The sequence below is a fragment of the Macaca mulatta genome, chromosome 11 (assembly GCF_049350105.2).
Source record: "Macaca mulatta isolate MMU2019108-1 chromosome 11, T2T-MMU8v2.0, whole genome shotgun sequence".
Taxonomy (NCBI): domain Eukaryota; kingdom Metazoa; phylum Chordata; class Mammalia; order Primates; family Cercopithecidae; genus Macaca; species Macaca mulatta.
In genome coordinates, this window is record NC_133416.1 from 24,745,961 (window position 1) to 24,761,956 (window position 15,996).

At 38.3% G+C, this 15,996-nt stretch overlaps 1 long non-coding RNA gene across 1 annotated transcript; it reads right to left on the minus strand.

Annotated features, from left to right (window-relative positions):
* Positions 1 to 2,178: 2,178 nt before the first annotated feature.
* On the minus strand, positions 2,179 to 6,287 carry LOC144332805 (uncharacterized). Its single transcript, XR_013400929.1, has 4 exons — positions 6,147 to 6,287; positions 5,401 to 5,563; positions 3,746 to 3,832; positions 2,179 to 3,374 (listed from the first exon to the last, which is right to left on the minus strand). It is a non-coding gene; the product is annotated as an uncharacterized LOC144332805 (long non-coding RNA).
* Between the last annotated feature and the right edge of the window lie 9,709 nt (positions 6,288 to 15,996).

Genomic DNA, 15,996 nt, shown 5'->3' on the forward strand with positions numbered 1-15,996 from the left:
CTTTGTTATGTTTTTAGAAGACAATCTTCCCTTTTTAGTCCATTTGCTACCATCCCAATTCTGCTTCTGGTTTTTCTTTTATCTCCTAACATTATCTTTTCCAGCAGTTCTTCAACTCATCCATCTTGTGTACCACTGACATATTTATCTTTCTAAGACACCTTTAGTCACTCCGTCCTGCACTTAAACAAGAACCACCAGTTGCCTACAAATACGTGTCAAAATCCATAGCCTAGCAGGCAGGATAAACCACAATCTCAACAACCCTTATTCTCATCCTTATATCCTCATACACCCAATTGCCTGCATCTGAGTCATTCTATACTTTGTCTCAGCTTTCTTGGACTTACTTCATGCATGTAAGTTCCTTCATTTGAAATTCTGTTTCACTTTCTCTGCTTATTCAGATCTTAACCATTTTCAATATCCCATTCTTTTCATGAATGTTTATTTTCTCCTGCAACATTCCAGGTCCTGATCATCTCTCCCCTTGTGATTTTATGCCAATTGTTTGTAAACTTCTTTCAGCAGTGCATCAAAAACTATTGCAACATGGTTTGAATTTTAATTTTATTTTCTTACCAGCATATTGGAATTACATGATTTGATTTCTCAATTTTATTTTGAGCTACTTGAGAGTAGACACCAATCGCATACAACTAAAAAGCCACTATTTTAATCCAAGTCACTACCATGGGGGTAAAGATACAGCTATGAACAAGTCAGACAGAGTCCCAGTTCACACAAAGCGTATTTTCTCCATCCTTTCTAGCACCAGCCAGTCTTTTCTGTGTTAATGGAGCTAAAACTGTATTCAGTGACTATGCTTCCCCATAACTCCTGCTAGCATATCATAAATCAGACTTTTTATGTTACACAAAATGTCCATGGAACATGAAAAAATTATCAAAAGAAGTCTATCTTCCCAACAAAGCAAATAAATTCCCTCCTTCTCCATACTCAAATATCTTTTCTCCTATCAGTAAAAATATTCATAAGAAAATTTGTATTCACTCTTGTTCCAGTTGCTGTCTTAGTCCATTTTCCTATAACAGAATACCAGAAACTGAGCAATTTATATAGTAAATAAATTTATTTCTTACAGTTGTAAGGGCTGAGAAGTCTAAGGTTGAGGTGCTACCTTGGTGAAGGACTTCTTGTTGGTGGAGACTCTTCCCAACGTGGATCAGGGTATCACATGGTGAGGGACTGAGCATGCTAGCTTAGGTTTCTCTTCTTCTTATAAAGCCACCAGTCCCACTCCCATGATAACCCATTAAACCAGTAACCCATTAATCCATTAATGAATTAACCCATTCAGGAGGGCAGGTTCCTCATGACCCAATCACCTCTTAAAGGCTCCACATCTTAATACTGCCACATGGGGGATTAAATTTCAACATGAACTTTAGAGTAGACAAACATTCAAATCCTAACAGTGACTTGGGCTGGTTTTATTATGGGGACCATGTTCAGGTAAATTCTTTGTATACTTTGTAAGGTCATCTGTTTCATGAGACCCAGTGGAGACTAAATGCCCACTCCCTCTGGCATGAGATATTCCCTTTTTTCTAAATGTCAGTATATACACTATATCAAATTCTAGGTGGATTACAAAGCCACCTAATCTTTCTGTGCTACATTTTCTCTCTTCTAAAATCAGACAATTATAGTTGATAATCTTGAAGATTCCTCCAGTTATAGAATTCTATTATTATATATAGGTATATGTATAATAATAATATATAAGTATGCATATATCTATATAATTACATATAATATATCTATATTACATATAATTATATCTATATAATTACATATTGTATATAATTATACATATACATAATTCTATTTTTATACACATATACCCACATATATATGGGTAATATTCTCGAGCCAATATTCATTGTCTGGAGAACTGATTGTTAAAAGAGCATGACCTCCTCCTCCTTCTTCTTCTCTCTCTCTCTGTCACTCCTCTCTCTCACCATGTGATCGCCACGCAATTGGCTTCCCTTCACCTTCCACCTTGAGTAGAAGCAGCCTCTAGCCCTCACAAGAATCATCTGCTGGTGCTGTGCCTCTTGTACAGCCTGTCAGTCATGAACCAACATCTTTTCTTTATAAATCCCCCAGCCTCAGGTATTCTTTTATAACAACACGAATGGACTAAGACAGTTGGCTTTTGGAAAATCTCTTTTATACAATATAGTATATTTGACAATATCAAAACCAGATAAAATCCCTAATAATTCCTTCAGCTCTACTGACAGAAATAGAGGCAATCCTGCATTATGAGAAGGACAGATAAAGCCTATTCTAGTGTTTCTCAAACTTTGATGTGTATATGATTCACCTGGGGAATATGGTTAAAATTCAGATTCTGATTCAGAAAGTTTGGAGTGAGGGCCTGTCATTCTGAACAATAAGTCACGATCCTTAATTTGTCAAAAGTCAACCAATTTGTACCACACAGAATATAAATGCCTTTTTAATTTGTGGCACTGTGCGTGTGATGAAACTGATAGAAGGCATCTAATGACTAGTGACATCTCATCATAGTTTAGGCTTGCCACAGTTCCCCACCCCCGAATGTATCCTTCCAGCCTGGTGCTTCATTATACCTGGGCACTTCCCTGCGAGTACATCACATTCTATTGTAAGCAACATGCCAAGGTTCATGTCATTCAAAGATGTTAGCAAGCCTAATTCTCAATCAGTTTGGTAATGGGCAATATCCATTTGCATATTTCTTTATCATCTTTCCAGACCAACTGTCAAGCCCATGGCTGTCCTTCTAGTTGTACTTATCTGACTTAACAGGTCTATCACAATTGTGAAGCTTCAAAAGGACTGTCATCTCCACTTGTCTCCACATACCAAGCCCAATTACTAAGACCCAAAAGCCCCTTTTAGCACATTGCAGCCACTACTTGTTAAGGGACAACAAATGTTGCCACTGTGTATTTGTGGTATGGGTGAAATTCAAGAATTGTGCTATTTGAGCCTATGCAACTCTTAAATACAGTTCTGAGTAAGTCATAAAATTTCCATAATTATCCTTTTTGAAGTTCCAGGGATGAATTATCTGTGATATATGATAAGCATGTCAAGCCAATATTCACTGTCTGGAGCACAATCCCAACCCTATCAAGATGAGCTTGTCTAGCACTGTCTGTATTCACATCTGGTATTGTCAAATAAGCAAAGTAGACCTTGATGTACAAGGCAGGCAGCGATGTGGCAAGTCATCTCTCATCACGCACAGTTGCCTTAACAGGCTGTCATCTTGGTTCACGGCAATGCAGAGTATCAGCTACAGATGCCAAAATCACAATGTATCCTCCAGTTCAAAGAAAAGTTTTCTCTAAAAGCTACAAAAGAATAAATACAATAAATACAACCAACATAACACAACCCAAATGGCAACTGCAACCTGCTCATATTCAAGAATCATCAAGGGATGCTAATTAATGTATTTTCTCAAAACTTCCCAAGTACATTCTTTGAGTGAATTTTATAGCATGGATTCAATCCAATCTTTTTTTTCAGGGAAAAACAAATCTGGGGGCTTTGCCTAGCATTGGCCATGGTTCCACACCACATCTGAGACAGCTAAAAATATTATTTTCCTGCTGTGAGATGTTGTCTCAAGAAAAGAATGATGGTTCCCTTTCCTAGCATTGTTACCAGTTAAATATCCCATTCCCATCTCCTACAATTTCCACTTGTTTGCATTTATTACCTAGTTTCAGCTTCCATGGGTGGGAATTTCTGCCCAATCACAAGGCAGGTAGCAGACATAGCCTTGTAAGAGGTTCCTTTTTTGCCCCTGTCCAAGAAAGTAGTGTTTAAAAAAAAAAAAAGTTAGGGATAATGGGACTTCTACTACTAAACAATAAAGTAGCACATATGGTCAGGCCTCAGTTAGCCATATGACAGAAAGTCACTATCCATCTCACTCTATGCTAAGAATACACTGAGTCAAATTAGGAGTAATTTAAAGAATGTCCTGAATACTGTCTCTCTCTTCCATACACACAAGGGCAATCCAGACCCGAGACATTTGGACACAGGAAAACCAAAAAATTTTGTGGCAAAGGAGGAATACAGAATCACTGTGATGGCATCGAACCCTATTCCTTTTTTCCCCAATGCCATATTCCAAAAACTTGTCCAAAAGATGTTCCTCCCCTTTGCTGCCTATATACTTGGATGAAACATGTTCACCCAAGTGAGTCAGCAATCTTTTCATGCCTCATCACCCCTTAGGTTTATTAATAGGTATTCTAATTGCTCATCCCAGTTCTCATCCAAACTGTTACTCTGCGTGTGATCAGGGATACTGGTCCATGCATTATTATTTTTTTAGTTCAGTTTTTTACATTGCCAGCAGCTAAATGCATACCTTAGTCCAATGAAATGTGATTTGCGGGACCAGACTTGGTGCTACATACCTTAAATGACATTCTTAACCATTGCTTGGGTGACTAAGTAAGAAAAGACCAAAGCAGATTACATGTCTACTTCAGGCAGGACCCATGTCAAGCCAGCTGGGACTACTAGTGAGGGTCCCAGGTATCAATTTGCTAGCTAAATGCCAGCTCCTAAACTCAGGGAATCTTACCTAAAGCCATCTTTAGATGATTCTTTTATTCTTGACATTTACCTTATTACCAGCTTCAATGAGAGACAAAGAAATATATCATTTTTCCATCCAACATTTCATAACTTGAAATGCTGCTCGGGTTATGTACCTAAGTAGCTATTTCTAGAGGCTGGACAAGACAGCCTCTACATCTCAGTCCTCCTCTGAGCCACCAACTGCATTTTTCTGGTTGGCATATACATAGGCCATTTTAATTCATCCTTGGAGTTCCTACAGGGATTTCATAATTACAATCTAGGAAGGAAAGAAGAAGGGAGGGAGGGAAGGCAGGGAGGGAGGGAGGGAAGGAGGGAGGGAGAATGTGTTGCCTGACTATGCCTTAAGGCCTTGGCAAGTCCAAGCTCTTACTGTTCTATGGGTATACTGCCCTCAATTTTGAGCATTACTCGTTACCCTTGCTTCTTCAGCCAAGGTTTTATGACCTACTGATCAAATGGGCTCAAACATCTAGACTGCAGCGCATCCTTGATTTGAGGGCTTCTATAAGTAAACCAGGAAACTCACTTTACTTTAACAAGGAGAGAAACCTATGATTAAAACCATCCAGCACCAAGAGCTGGCAGTTTTGGGGGCTCCTGTTGTTGGTCCTAAGAGCAAAGTAGCAATATATTTATGGATACAGTGTCTTCAGGGCCATAGCAAGTGGAGCATTCCTATAAATATACTATTTCTATTTTAACACTGAACCCTGTTGAGGTGCTCCTTCCTTATCGGAATGAATCTGACATTACCTAGGACATCAAGGTACTTTAGGTCTCAGAATTATTTGAAATCCCTGAGTGGTGGGAACAATCACCACTAAAGCCCAGTAAAAGGGCAGTAATTGTCTTCTGAAGGGGCCATATTTTGTCTTGACATCAGGTATCTTCAAATTCAATTTTCTTCCAGCAGTCACTGCTTAGGGCAAGGAGAACAGTGTTAACAACTTTGGCAAGAGACTACAGTCTGCACATATCTATCTAGATAGTAAAACACTCCAAAATAATTTGTACAGTAGGCCAACCCAAATAGTGCTGTTTTGGGTTACAGCTCTCTGTAAGTCTTCAAAGCTTGTTTTTATTTTGGATATCTTTCAAATTCATATTTTTCTTTCTTGTCACTCGATATATTTTAGCTAGCAAGATGCCCAGGAACAGCGTATGGTGTCCCCCAAGTCCAGAATGCCCCACAGATTTTTGTGTCTCCTTTCTTACTAGCAGAGTCTAGCAAACACATTCGTTTATTCTCTGCCTTCTGTGGACTGTCTCTCGTGGCCTCCAATCCAAGTCACTCTCAAGTGTTTAACTGATTGAGCTGTATTTTAACCACACAGATTAGCCATCTTCATCTAGTCATAGATGCCAGTACTGTTCTCAGATCCTCCTGGGCTTTCCCCTCTGACAGGGAAACTCCTGTTATCATTAATGCATATACCAACTTGCATTTGACTAAACCTTACGTCACCAACTCGTCAAAATATACCGGAGAATTCAACTACCTGTGGTAGAGAATGGTGAGTGTACATCAATCATTCCCCTGAAAAGGGACATTTTGCCAGATTTCTTCTAAGACTAGGACAGAGAAGAAAAAAAATCACCAAGACTCTCACAGCATCCCAGTCATATTACGCTATTGGATTTCCTGAATAGGTTCACCCATGTCTGACACGATGAGGGTTACAGATGGAGCTACTTGGTTTAAGCCACAGTAAACAAGTTACTTTACAGGAGTCACCCATTTTTCTTCCCACAAGCGAGAGAGGAACAATTGTCAAGCAAGCTGTTGGAAATTAGTGTCGTTCTACTATATTTTAATATTTATTTTTATTATTTTTTAAATAAATGTTATTGTGTATATTTGGGGTTTACAATATGATGTTATTGGATACATTTAAACAGTAAAATGATTACTGTAGTGAAGCAGATTAACATATCTATCATCTCACATGGTCACTTTTTGTCGCAAGAGCAGCTAAAATGTGCTTATTTAATGAAATCCCTAATAAAATCTAATTTCATTAACTGTAGTCCTCATGTACATTAGATCTCTAGACTTGTTCATCCTACATATCTGCTACTTTGTATCCTTTGACCTATATCACCCCATTTCCTTCACATGCCCCCACCCCAGTAACCACTGTGTTATTCTCTGTCTCTATGTATTTGACATTTTTAAAAAGATTCCATATGTAAGTGAGATCATTAAATACATTTCTTTCTGTGTCTGGCTTATTTCACTTAGCATAATGTCCTCCAGCTCCATCCATGCTGTGACAAATTGGCAGGATCTCCTTTTTTAAGGCGAAATAGTATAGTATACTGTCATATATAGTATAGTATCATATATCCATTTGCCCATCAGCAGACACTTTATCCATTTGCCCATCAGCAGACACTTACACTGTTTCCCTATCATGGGCATTGTGACTAATGCTGTAATAAACATGATAATGCATATATCTTTATGAGTTAGTGATTTCGTCTCTTTTGGGTATGTGCCCAGAAGAGGGATTGCTGAGTCATATGGTTGTTTTATTTTTAATTTCTTTAGGAATATCTACTATAGTGTTTATCCACTATCCTCTATAGAGATTATAGTGTTTATCCATAAAGGTGTATCCATATATCCATAAAGGCTACACCAATCTACATTCATACTATAGGATTAAATGACTCTGTTATATATTTAAATTAAAGCTGAAATTTCTTTTTATCCTTCTGGGATTTGGGTATTGCTTAATATTCACTATGGAGGAGGGTTTGGACAATTCTAAGATTTCTTAATTAACATACTCAATTAAAATCAGGCAAAGGGTAGAAGAAATCCCAGCAACAGCAAAGCCTTCCATTCACAATTACACTTCTTCCCACGATGCACTCAGGTGCACGTTATGTGTGTTGGGTTTTTGTTGTTGTTTTGTTTCTTTTTAACTTTTTTTGTTTGTTTTGTTTTCTTTTTTGAGACCGAGTCTCATTCCGTCGTCCAGGCTGGAGTGCAGTGGCGTGATCTCGGCTCACTGCAAGCTCCTCCTCCCGGGTTCACGCCATTCTCCTGCCTCAGCCTCCCAAGTAGCTGGGACTACAGGCGCCCGCCACCATGCCCAGCTAATTTTTTGTATATTTAGTAGAGACGGGGTTACACCGTGTTCGCCAGGATGGTCTCGATCTCCTGACCTCGTGCTCCGCCCGTCTCAGCCTCCCAAAGTGTTGTATTTCTTTAATACTATTTTTTTTTCCATTTGTTTCAAGCATGCTTGTAATTGATTATTGAAACCTTTTTATGATGACTGCTTTAAATTTCCTGTTGGATAGTTCCAACGTTTCTATCAAGTCAGCGTTGGCACTGGTGAATTTTCTCTTCTCATTCATGTTAAGATTTTTCTGATTTTTACAATAAGTTATTTTTATTGTATTCCGGGCATTTCAGGTATTCCTATGAGACTCTAGGACTTATTTAAATCTTCTGTCAAACAGTTTTTTTTTCTGACACCAGGCCAGTGTGGGAGAGGAGAAAGGAGGAACCTTTTCATTACTGCCAGATGGGGATGGAAGTCCAAGCTCCCACTGTGGTCTCTGCTGACAGCACAGGGGAAGGAAAGGGCTCATTATAGCCAGGTGAGGGTGGAAGTCCAGTTTCCTCACTCAGCCTTTGCTGAAGGGGAAGTAGCCCATTTACTCTGGGTTGTAATGGTTGCATTAGGGTAGTTAGTATCTAAAATATTTCATTCTTTCTAGACTGCCATTGTCATGGTCCCTTAGCTAGAGAAAATTGCTTTTCTTTGGGATTATTTTTGTCTATGCCCATTGGTATTTCCAGACTGCCCCATTCTTCAGCGCCCAGTCCAGGGTATGTAAATCAACAGCAACAATAACAAAACAGAAACAAGAAACTCTGCTAAAGTTTCTACAAGTCCCAGGTCTCTAGCTTGTCATCTCTCTACCTTCAAAAGTCTTCTGTGTTTGCTTCATAAATAATGTTTAGGATTTTTAAGTGTAATTGGTGGGAGAACTAGGAAAAATTTTGTCTAATTCATCTTATCATATAACCAGAGAAAGCGGAATTGTCTTTTAAAACAGAATAATCAACTTCCTCCAGAAAATTTTAACAGGACTCGGTGTTTTATGACATAATATTCAAAATGTTCAGTATGCAATCTAAAATTACTCAAAATATCAAAATCTAGGAAAATGTGTGCAATTACCAAGGGAAAAGACAATCAAGAGATGACAACCCTGAGATGACTTAGATATTGGAATTATCAGAAAAATACATTAGAGCAGCCATTATTAACTATCCTGTGAGGCAAAGGTGAAAATTCTTAAAACGAATAAAAACAAGCTTTCAGCTAGAAACTAAAAACAAATGATATCAAAACCTTACAATTGAAAAATACAATATTGGGAATAAAAATAGGGTATGGGTTCAATAGCAGAATGGAGGTGAAAAGGGAAGAGACACTTAGAAGATAGGTTAAGACAGGGGTCCCCAACCCCGGCCACAGACTGGTGGCCTGTTAGGAACCAGGCTCACAGCAGGAGGTGAGCTGAGCGAGCATTACAGCCTGAGCTCTGCCTCCTGTCAGGCCGGCAGGGGCATTAGATTCTCATAGGAACACAAACCTTATTGTGAACTGCCCATGTGAGGGATCTAGGCTTCACATTCCTTATAAGAATCTAATGCCTGATGATGTGTCACTGTCTTCTAGCACCTCCAGATGAGGCCATTTAGTTTCAGGAAAACAAGTTCAGGGTTCCCACTAATTTTACATTATGGTGAATTGTATGATTTTATCATTATGTATTACAACATAGTAATAATAGAAATAAAGTGCACAATAAATGTAATGCCCTTGAATCATCCCTCACCCACCCCTTGCACAGAAAAATTGGCTTCCACGAAACTGGTCCCTGGTGCCAAAAAGGTTGGGGACCACTGGTTAAGGGATTATCCAATCTGAAAAACAAAGCGAAAAAGAGATTAAAAATAAAATTAAAAGAGCTTTAGGAAAATGTGAGACAATATTAAATGGTCTAATATTCATACCATTAGCATCATGGAGGAAGAGGAGAAACAATTAGTAAAGGGAAATATATCTGAAGAAATAATACTGAAACTTCCCAGATTTGAGGAAAGGCATAAATCTACAGATTTAAGTAGTTTGGCACACTCCACAGAGGAAAACCCAAGGAAAACCAAAACCAGACATGTAAGAATAAAACTGCTGAAAACCAGAGGTTAAGAAAAGCCATGAAAGAAGCCACTTAAAATGCCACTTTATATATAAGGGAAGAACAACATGAATGATTGTGGATTTCTCATCAGAAACTAGGGAAGCCGGAAAACTGTGGGACGACATCTTCAAAGTACTATAAATAAATAAATAAATAAATAAATAAATAAATAAATAAATAACTGTCAACTCGCAATTCTATGTCCAGTGAAAATATCCTTCAGGAGTAATGACAAAATAAATATATTCTCAAATGAAGGGATCCTAAGAGAATTTGTTGTCAGTAGACTTGCTCTAAAACAAATGGTAAAAGACGTTTTCCCAGCTTAAGAAAAATGATACCAGAGAGATATCTGGAACTTCAGGAATGAAGGAAGAACAATGTAAGTAGGTACATATCCAGGTAAATATTTTAAAAATTGTTTTTCTCTTCCTAAGTTCTTTATACATAGCCATCAAAAAGAAAAATGGTAATATTTCTTGATGCAGGTTTTCAGTTTACATAGATGTAAAATGTGACAACCATAACAGAAAAGGAAAGGTTAAAGGGGAGATTTCTACACTTTGCTTGAAATGGCAAAATATTAACTCAAAGACTGTTAAGTAGGTATATTGCAATCCTTAGAACACACGCACAGGTACACATGCTAGATAGTCAAAAAGCCAATAATGATATAAAATACAACATTTTAAAAATAAAACCATCCAAAAGAAAAGTTAATAAAAGGCTATCAATTGCTCAATGCCCATAAATATAAAAATATAGATAAAATAGAATAATTGCATGACAGAAACTGCCAAGATTCACTGATAAATTTGATAAAGAAATAGATAAAATAAATAATCATATGTCCATTAAAGAAATACTAAGTTTGTACATACAAACGTTTCCACAAGAAAAGTCTATTCCCAGAGCATGTGACTGAAAAATTATGGTGTACATTCAAAGAAATGATACAAACTCTATACAATGCCTTTCCAGAACATTCCTCAATTCATTTTATGAGACCAGCATAACCCAATACCCAAACCAGATATAGATATAGCAAGAAGTAAAAACTATAGAAAAACATGAATATGGACAGAAAGATTTTCAACAAAATATTAATAGAATCTTACAGCATGTGCAATATGTCAGAAAGATAATATATCATGACCAACTGGGATTTTCCCAGTAGTTCAAAGCTGATTCAACATTAAAATATCAATCAATATGGTTTACAATATCAATAGAAAATATTACATAATCATCTCAATAGATGCAAAAAAGCACGTTATAAAATTTAATAGCGGTTGATATGGACTAGGAATATAAACTTCATTAGCCTAATCAAGGACATCTAAAAAATCTCTACATTCTACATCAGACTTAATAATGAAAGAATAAATGCCTTGGCTCTGATAATGGGCAGCTACAAAGAAACAAAAAACAAACAAACAAAATAACCTATAAACTACATTGTATTTACCAATTAAAGATCTAAGCCTTTCCCCTAAGATCACTGATGAGGCAAGGATGTCTGTTTTCACCTCTCCTATTTAATATCCTATTGATAGTCCTAGCCACTGCAATAAAGCAAGAAAAGAATAAATGGCCTACAGATTGGAAAGGAGCAAATAAAATTATCTCTATTTACAGATTAATGACCATCTACATAGAAAGTCTAAAGTAATCCAGTAAGAAGCTCCTAAAACTAATAAATGAATTTAGCAAGATTCCAAGATACAAGGTCAATATATAAAAATTAGTTATATTTCTATATTCTAGTAACAAAAAAGTGGAAATCAAAATTTGGAGATGGGGAGTACCATTTAAAATAGCATCAGAAATACAAATAAAAGAAATATGTACATATTTAACAAGATAAGTGCAAGATAAGTATGCTGAAAAATATTAGACACTGATGAAAAAAGCCAGAGACCAAAACAAATGAAGAGAGATAATGTGTCCACAGATTGTGTTAATCAATATTGTTGAGTGCCACTTGTCTTAAAATTTATCTATAGATTTAAGGCAGTTCTAAACAAAATCCCAGCAGGACTTTGTAGAGATATTAGCAAACTTATTCTAAAATTTATATGGAAAGGAAAAGGACCTAGAATAGCCAAAACAATTTTGAAAAAGAAGAACAAAGTTGGAGGATTCATATTACAATTACATAATTTCAAGACCAAAAATAAAGCTACATGGTGAAAACTGTGTGGTATTGGTGAAAGGACAAATATAATAATGATGCAGAATAGAGAACCCATAAATAGATTCACAAAAATATAGGCAATGTTTTTTTTACAAAAACACAATGGAAGTTTAATGGAGCAAAAATAGTCATTTCAACAAATGGTGCTAAAACATCGACATAAAAAAAAAATCCTCAACACATATCTCATACCTGATTTAAAAAGATTAACTCAAATGGATCATAAGACTAAATGTAAAATATACAACTCTAAGAGGAAAACAAAGGAGAAAATTTTTGTGACCTTGAGTTAGGCAAAGATTCCTTAGATAAGACACCAAAAGCACAAGGCATTTTTTTAAAAAGCTGATGAAATCAGTATCAGCAAAATTAAATTATTTCTGCCTCTAAAAAACACTTTTAAAATGAACTGAAAGCCACAAACTGGGAAAAAATGTTTACAACAAATTTTATTACTGACAAAGGACTTGTATAAAGAGTAAAGAAGGGTCACAGGCAAGACGGCCGAATAGGAACATCTTCGTTCTGCATCTCCCAGTGAGATCAATGCAGAAGGTGGGTGATTTCTGCATTTCCAACTGAGGTACCCAGCTTATCTCACTGGGACTGGTTAGACAGCGGGTGCAGCCCATGGAGGGCAGGCCGAAGAAGTGTGAGGCATTGCCTTACCCAGGAAGCACAAGGGGTTGGGGAACTCCCTCCCCTAGCCAAGGGAAGCCATGAGGGACTGTGCCATGAGGAATGGTGCATTCGGGCCCAGATACCACACTTTTCCCATGGTCTTCACAACCCGCAGACCAGGAGATTCCCTCGGGTGCCTACGCCACCAGGGCCCTGGGTTTCAAGCACAAAACTGGGTGGCCATTTGGGCAGACATTGAGCTAGCTGCAGGAGTTTTTTTTTCATACCCCAGAGGCACCTGGAATGCCAGCAAGACAAAATCACTCACTCCCCTGGAAAGGGAGCTGAAGCCAGAGAGTCAAGTGGTCTAACACAGTGGATCCCATGCCCACAGAGCACAGCAAGCCAAGATCCACGGACCTGAAATTCTCACTGCCAGTACAGCAGTCTGAAGTTGACCTGGGACACTCAAGCTTGGTGGGGGAAGTGGCATCTACCATTACTGAGGCTTGAGTAGGTGGTTTTCCCCTCACGGTGTAAACAAAGCCACCAAGAAGTTCAAACTGGGTGGAGCCCACCGAAGTTCCACAGAGCCACTGTAGCCAAACTGCCTCTCTAGATTTCTCCTCTCTGGGCGAGGCATCTCTGAAAGTAAGGCAGCAGCCCCAGTCAGGGGCTTATAGATAAAACTACCATCTCCCCAGGACAGAGAATGTGGGGGAAAGGGCAGCTGTGGGCACAGCTTCAGAAGACTTAAACGTTCCTACCTTCCCGGCTCTGAAGAGAGCAGTATGTCTCTCCCAGCACAGTGCTCAAGCTCTGCTAAGGGACAGATTGCTTCCTCAAATGGGTCCCTGACCCCCATGCCTCCTGACTGGGAGACACCTCCCAGCAGGGGTCAACAGACACCGCACACTAGAGAGCTCCAGCTGGCATCTGGTGGGTGTCCCTCTGGACAAAGCTTCCAGAGGAAGGAACAGGCAGCAATCGTTGCTGTTCTGCAGCCTCTGCTGGTGATACCCAGGCAAACAGGGTCTGGAGTGGACCTCCAGCAAACTCCAGCAGACCTGCAGCTGAGGGGCCTCACTGTTAGAAGGAAAACTAACAAACAGAAAGGAATAGCATCAACATCAACAAAAAGGATGTCCACACAGAAACCCCATCAGAAGGCCACCAACATCAAAGACCAAAGGTAGATAAATCCACGAAGATGAGGAGAAACCAGTGCAAAAAGGCTGAAAATTCCAAAAAGCAGAACGCCTCTTCTCCTCCAAAAGATCACAAGTCCTCACCAGCAAGGGAACAAAACTGGACAGAGGATAAGTTTGACGAATTGTCAGCAGTAGGCTTCAGAAGGTGGGTAACAACAAACTCCTTTGAGCTAAAGGAGCATGTTCTAACCCAATCCAAGGAAACTAAGAATCTTGAAGTAAAAGGCTAGAGGAATTGCCAACTAGAATAACCAGTTTAAGGAAGAACATAATGACCTGATGGAGCTGAAAAACACAGCATAAGAACTTCGTGAAGCATACACAAGTATCAATAGCTGAATCAATCAAGCAGAAGAAAGGATACCAGAGAGTGAAGATCAGCTTAATGAAATAAAGCATGAAGACAAGATTAGAGAAAAAAGAATGAAAAGGAACAAACAAAGCCTCCAAGAAATATGGGACTATGTGAAAAGACCAAACCTACATTTCACTGGTGTACCTGAAAGTGACGGGCAGAATGGAACTAAGTTGGAAAACACTCTTCAGGATATCCTCCAGGAAAACTTGCCCAGCCTAGCAAGACAGGCCAACATTCAAATTCAGGAAATACAAAGAATACTACAAAAGTGCTCCTCAAGAAGAGCCACCCCAAGACACATAATTATCAGACTCACCAAGGTTGAAATGAAGAAAAAAATGTTAAGGGCAGCCAGAGAGAAAGGTCAGGTTACCCACAGAAGGAAGCCCATCAAACTAACACTGGATCTCTCTGCAGAAACCCTACAAGCCAGATGAGAGTGGGGGCCAATATTCAACATTTTTAAAGGAAAGAATTTTCAACCCAGAATTTCATATCCAGCCAAGCTAAGTTTCATAGGCGAAGGAGAAATAAAATCCTTTACAGAGAAGCAAATGCTGAGAGATTTTGTCACCATCAGGCCTGCCTTACAAGAGCTCCTGAAGGAAACACTAAATATGGAAAGGAAAAACTGGTATCAGCCACTGCAAAAAGATACCAAATTATAAAGACCATTGACACTATGAAGAAACTGAATCAACTAATGGGCAAAATAAGCAGCTGGCATCATAATGACAAGATCAAATTCACTCATAACAACATTAACTTTTAATGTAAATGAGTTAAATTCCCCAGTTAAAAGACACAGGCTGGCAAACTGGATAAAGTCAAGACTCATCGGTGTGCTGCATTCAGGAGACCCATCTCACATACAAGGACACACATAGGCTCAAAATAAAAGGGTGAAGGAATATTTACCAAGGAAATGGAAAGCAAAAAAAAAAAAAAAAAAAAAAAAAAAAAAAAAAAAAAGCAAGGGTTGCAATCCTAGTTTCTGATAAAACAGACTTTAAACCAACAAAGATCAAAAAAGACAAAAAAGGACATTACATAATGGTAAAGGGATCAATGCAACAAGAAGAGCTAACTATCCTAAATATATATCCACCCAATACAGGAGCACCCAGATTCATATAGCAAGTCTTAGATACCTACAAAGAAACTTAGACTCCCACACCATAATAGTGAAAGACTTTAACACCCCACTGTCCACATTAGACAGATCAACAAGACAGAAATTATTTAGGACTTGAACTTAGCTCTGGACCAAGCAGACCTAATAGACATCTTCAGAACTCTTCACCCCAAATCAGCAGAATATACATTCTTCTCAACACCAAATTGCACTAATTATACAATTGACCACATAGTTGGAAGTAAAACACTCCTCAGCAAATGCAAAAGAACAGAAATCATAACAAACAGTCTCTCAGACCACAGTACAATCAAATTAAAACTCAGGATTAAGAAACTCACTCAAAACCACACAACTACATGGAAACTGAACAACCTGATCCTGAATGACTACTGGGTACATAACGAAATGAAGGCAATAATGAAGAAGGTATTTGAAACCAGTGAGTACAAAGACACAACATACCAGAATCTCTGGGACACAGCTAAAGCAGTGTTTAGAGGGAAATTTATAGCGCTGAATACACATAGGAGAAAGTGGGAAAGATCTAAAATCAACTCTCTAACATCACAATTAAAACAACTAGAGAAGCAAG